The sequence below is a fragment of the Bos indicus x Bos taurus genome, chromosome 2 (genome assembly GCF_003369695.1).
Source record: "Bos indicus x Bos taurus breed Angus x Brahman F1 hybrid chromosome 2, Bos_hybrid_MaternalHap_v2.0, whole genome shotgun sequence".
Classification (NCBI taxonomy): Eukaryota; Metazoa; Chordata; class Mammalia; order Artiodactyla; family Bovidae; genus Bos; species Bos indicus x Bos taurus.
Genome location: NC_040077.1, coordinates 95,726,027 through 95,731,888, shown reverse-complemented (window position 1 = coordinate 95,731,888; position 5,862 = coordinate 95,726,027). Strand labels below are relative to the sequence as shown.

The 5,862-nt window shown below is 43.4% G+C and overlaps 1 pseudogene; it reads left to right on the top strand.

Annotated features, from left to right (window-relative positions):
* The first annotated feature begins 1,637 nt into the window (after positions 1-1,637).
* On the top strand, positions 1,638-4,356 carry LOC113906930 (annotated as a pseudogene).
* The last annotated feature ends 1,506 nt before the right edge of the window (positions 4,357-5,862 follow it).

The following is a 5,862-nucleotide window of genomic DNA, read 5'->3' as shown; positions in this document are numbered from 1 at the left end:
TGGACTTTTAAGGCTAAATACAGTGAGGCAGCTAAAGGAATCACAAGAAGCAGTGAAGTTACGGGTACAAGTGCTCCCTTGGGTATTGTTTCAGGTGGATATTTAGATTGGAGTCTACCTGTTGCTTACAGTTCCAGGTATGAAAATCAAGAAGCCCCAGAGGTAATACACTTTGCAAAAAAAAAAAAAAAAAAGCTTATTTTTGTCTTCGTGTACCACATTATGTGAGCATGTATGACATTTCATGGTCAGACTGGCATGGGCCAGGAATTTCAGCTTGATCAGCCAATGTACCAAATCTTTGTTTTGATCAGTGGAGTAATCAGTAATGAAAATGTTAAGGTTCTACCAGCCAAAATAACAGTTAAGGAAGTTTACACTGAATATCTTCAGAAAGGAATGCAAATGACATAGGAAGTTTTCTCCTTTGAGGTGTTCTTTCAGTAGACCAGGGATTGTCCTCAAAGATAGAGCCTTAGTTATTTTAGTATCTGGGATAAGATACAAATTCATTCTTAAACAGCCTTGTAACTTCTGATATATGGCTTATGTGTTCTTAAAAATTTATGCCAGCTGGTGGCTTCATATTTAAATAATTATCTTGATAATTAGATGTCAAGCTCAGTTGTTTCTAGCTATTGAAGGAGTATATGTGCTGTCACCATGTAAAATACACTTTAGGATTGTGCACACTTTATTAATAAAATGTTTGCTTGTGCCCTTTAATTTCAGTAGGTAGATACAAAGTTCTTTCTGCCTTCCTAATTGTGCCTCTCTTAATAGAATCACCTAAGCTCAGTCTCTGACTGGCAGACAGTAATCAATACACATTATTTAAATGAATCAAATACATTTTGGTGCAGAAGAGACGTATATTCTAAGTCTCAAAGACTTGGGGGAACCGAACTTAAGGTACTCTTATCTGTAAAATAGGGCTCATCATGGTTCCCATCTCAGTTTTCATGAGAATTAATATATGTCTTTTTTAAAAAATAGACTTCATTTTTTAGAACAGTTTTAGATTTAAGGAAGTGAGCAGACAGTACAGAGAGTATATACCCACAACCCCCCCTTACCCCACCCCAGGCCCAGTTTACCTGCTATTAACATCTTGTATTAGTGTGGTACATTTGTTACAATTACTAAACCAATAGTGACATATTATTATCAGCTAAAGTGTTTAATTTATTCAGATTTCCTTCGTCTCTACCTAATGCCCTTTTCTGTTCCCATAATTCCATCCAGAATACTAGGTTACATTTTCTAGTCTTCTTAAGTTCCCTGTGACACTTTCTCAAACTTTCTGTTTTTGATGATTTTTGACAGGTTTGAGGAATACTGGTAAGGTATATTATAGTATGTGCCTCTTTTGGAGCTTGTTTTGGTGTAATGCAGGAGACCCTGGTTTGATTCCTGAGTCAGGAAGATCTGCTGGAGAAGATCTGCTGGAGAAGGCATAGGCTACCCACTCCAGTATTCTTGGGCTTCCCTGGTGGCTCAGATGGGAAAGAATCTGCCTGCAATGTGGTAGACCTGGGTTTAATCCCTGGGTTGGGAAGATCCCCTGGAGAAGAGAACGGCTACCCACTCCAGTATTCTGACCTGGAGAATTCCATGGACAGAGGAGCCTCGGAGGCTACAGTCCATGGGGTTGGAAAGAGCCAGATACGACTGAGTGACTTTCACACAAGATGTATAAAAGTGTTAGTTACTATTATTGCTTCATGTTTAGATTACATTGTGGAACAGATAAGATGTTGTAGGGAGATAGTTTTACTGGATGTAAAAAGATTTATTTAAGGCTTGATCATTTTATCAGTGCTTAAAGATTACAGGAAAAACTGTGGCTTTACTACATCCATTCTTTCATCTGTCCATCTGATTCAGTAAATATTCTCCAAGTCCTCGTTTGGAGGGTAAAATGTGTTGGATGCTGGGGATTCAATGATGAATAAAACTGCCTCCATGAGCTTCCAGTCAAATAGGGAGATGGTTAATAGGCAAATGAAAATAGAAACAACCTAAAGAATATCTTGTGACAAGTGAAGAAAATAAAATATTCTTATATTAAAGAATATTTCAGCTGGTAAGGGGAAGGGGTACTACTTAGAATGATATCTTAGTTAGGATTTAATTGTGAGGGGTAGAAAACTTTAGAAACAGAACTGAAGATAGGAATTCCTCATGTTCAGGAAGTCAGGGAACGTGGCATCTCCATAATATCAGGGGCCTGGGCTCCTTCTGTCTTGTTGCTCTGCTGTGCATGGATTCCTTTCCCAGGATCATCTCATGATCAAAGACAGCTTCCAGGGCTCCACCCATCATATCTGAATTCCAGCCAGCATGAAGGTGAAAGAGACAGAGAAGAGAACACCCCTTTTCCCATTTCTGCTTACTTTTTGTTTGTCGGAACTTAGCCGTGGCTTTACCTAGCCACCTAACCTAGTTTTTATCCAGGTGGCCAGGTATACCAGTTAAGCATCAGAAGTGTTATTGCTATAGAACAGTGGTTGTCACACTTCAGCATGCATCAGACTCACCTACAAGGCTTGTTGAAATACAGATTTATGGGCCCCATCCTCAGAGTTTCTCTCTCAGTAGAAGGCCCAAAATCTGCATTTCTAACAAGTTCTCATGTGTTGTTGATATTGCTGTTCTGGCATCACACTTTGAGGGCCACTGCCATAGAAGAAGGCGAGCAGGGGTCTGGGGGAAGTGGTCTCTGATTTGGAGCATAATTTGAACTTCAATCATTTACATTTTTGTATTTAGACAGATGATGCTTTCTGAGGTTAAGTATTTCATTTTGGATGTACCAAATCTGGGTAGCTGTACACAATTTAGTCATTTTGTGTAAAGTCAGTAGTTTGGTTCTCTACTGCTAGGTAACAAAGTACCCCAAAACACAGTGGCATAAAGCAGTAATTTGCTTATGATTCTGTAGACCTGCCATCTGAGTGGACTCAGTGGAAAAGATACGCATTTGCTCTACATGTGTGGGCTGGTCATGGCTCCGGCTGGAGGATGCAGCAAGGTCCCACTCACATGTCTGGGTATGGCTGTCAGCTGGGCACCTTGGGGCTCCTTCCTCTGAGACACTTATCTAACAGGACAGCCTGGGCTTCTTTACATGGAGGTTTGGGGCTCCACAAGGATGCCTGGAACTCACACCTGCCAAATTCTGTGAGTCAAGAAAGTCACAAAGCCAACCCAGGTTCAAGGGGAGAGGAAATGGACTCCACTCACTGATGGAAGTATTCTTGCCTGGAGAATTCCATGGACAGAGGAGCCTGGTGGGCTACAGTCCATGGGGGTCCCAAAGAGGCGGACATGACTGAGTGACTAACACTTTCACTTGCACTGATGGAAGGAGTAGCAGAGTCACATTGAAAAAGCATGCAATTGAGGGGATTATTGTGTCTGTCCCTGGCAATAGTCTACTGTAGTGAGAACTGAGAATGTCAATATTATGGTAGGAATCCCTACCAGTTGTAAATATGGACATAGACTTGTCAGTCGTGTTTTATCCCTACCAGGACTAGAGTGTCATATGGATAAAACACTTCCAAAAGTGCACTGGTAGAAAAGAAATACAACGGGGGGTGTGGCCCAGCTGGGGTTTAGCCATACTGTGCGGCGCCATGGAGGAGTATGCTCAGGAACCTTGCCCATGGCGAATTGTGGATGATTGCGGTCGAGCCTTCACTATGGCAGGCGGGGGAGGAGCGCGGTTTTCCACCATCAAGTGTGGTCTGATGCGGCTTCGGGGCAAGGAAGATCCCTGGAACTCCATCACCAGTGGAGCACAGACCAGGGCTGTGCTGGCTGCCCGCAGTGGCCCATTGGCCATGGTGGGCTCGGCAATGATGGGGGACCATCCTGTTGGCCCTCATCGAGGGTGTTGGCATCCTTCTCACTTGCTATACTGCCCAGCAGTGCCACAATGCACCCCCATTCTTGGAGGACCCTGGCCAGCTGCCCCCTAAGGAGGGTACCCCGGGCCCAAGCTACCCAAGCTATCAGCAGTACCACTGAGGAAGTGACCGCCTATCACCGCCACTGTGAGAGCTCCTTCTCGGTCCCCTCCCAGATGATCTACCTCGAAGGGAGGGCTGGCTCCCAGTTGGCCCATGGGACCCTCCAGAGAGGGCCTCTATCTGTTCCTTTATCCCAGGGTGGGTGTGGGGCACCCCAGCTGCCCTGGTGGATGGGTCCCTCTTCTCTCAGGGCACTCCAGCCCCCGCTCATATGTGTAACATGCTCTCACTCCAGTCGCTTCGCATAGCACTCTGATGAGTATTTAAAGCCAGTTTTGAAAATGAAAAAAAAAAAAAAAAAATACAAGATTAAATAGGATTTTAGAAAGGTTTTTTTTTTTTTTTTTTTGCTTATTTAAGACACTTTCCTGTATCTTTACTAAAAACAAAGTTCACGTACGAGGAAGAGAAGACAAGTTGGAAATAACATCATAAATATTTTTCTGGTCTGTTTTAGATTTTAATTGAAAGTAGTGATCTCAACTTTTGAAAATCAGTATTTAAAAAATAATGTTCTCACTCCCATAAAACAAGACCTCATACCCTAAAAAAGGTCAAGTTTATAGTATATTTATATGTGGTACCATTTAGGATGTGGGTAGGTGCTGGAGAAGACTCTTTTGAGTCCCTTGGACTACAAGGAGATCCAACCAGTCCATCCTAAAGTCCTGGGTGTTCATTGGAAGGACTGATGCTGAGGCTGAAACTCTAATACTTTGGCCACCTCATGCGAAGAGTTGACTCATTGGAAAAGATTCTGATGCTGGGAGGGATTGAGGGCAGGAGGAGAAGGGGACAATAGAGGAAGAGATGGCTGGATGGCATCACCGACTCGATGGATGTGAGTCTGAGTGAACTCCGGGAGTTGGTGATGGACAGGGAGTCCTGGCGTGCTGCGATTCATGTGGTCACAAAGAGTCGAACATGACTGAGCGACTGAACTGAACTGAATTGAAGAGACATTCCTCCCTGTATGAAATATATACAAGTTCCTGAAATTTTACAAGGAGTGATTCATTATTTGTTCCAAGCATTGGTCATTTTCACTGGATTATTACAGAGCAGATACTTCTGGGAAGGGGAGGATAGGAAGTTGGTAGAACTGTCCTATGAATAATTTAGAGGAACACTCTTCTCAGAGAATTCTGAATCTGGCTGCCTTTGGAGGAAAGGGTTGCCAAAGACAGGAGCCAGGTGAGATGAGGAAAGGCTGAGGTGGCATGCACTGGGCTTATGTGATGTGAAAACAACTGACTCCATACCCGCTCTTTAGTTTGGAGAGAACATTTTCTTCCTCTAATATGATATTCATGCACTATTTGTGTTTTTTTCCCAAACACTTCTCCACCAAGAATATTTCTTTACCCTTAAAATAGCTCCTGCCACCTGCTTTGAGATCCTTCTCTTATAATAACTTTTAGCTGTTGTGCTTTTCCTTTGGAATGAAGTTCTCTCTTTCAGCCCTTCCTTTTCACTCTATTTTCCCAGGTGGGAGAGCCGTCCCTGGCAGTCTGCTGGACCTCTGAAGCCGCCGGTCCACTGTGGGGAAAGTCCCGCTGGGGCAGACACAGTGCTGTCTGTTCACCAGGTGCAGAATCCACCACAGGGCAGAGCTGCCTGCAGCCTGTGTTTTCCTTGTTTGAACACCAAGCTTATTTACTCCTTTGATTTTCTTAAGGGTACTCAGTCTTTCCTTTTAATGTATTCCTTTACCCAGTGAAAACTAAATCCAACCCAGAAGCCCTGAGGAGTTACAGTCTAGGGAGCTGCTTTTTGTTTGAGGAGCTAGTATAGTGCGGGCCTAGGATTTTATTATTCCCACAGA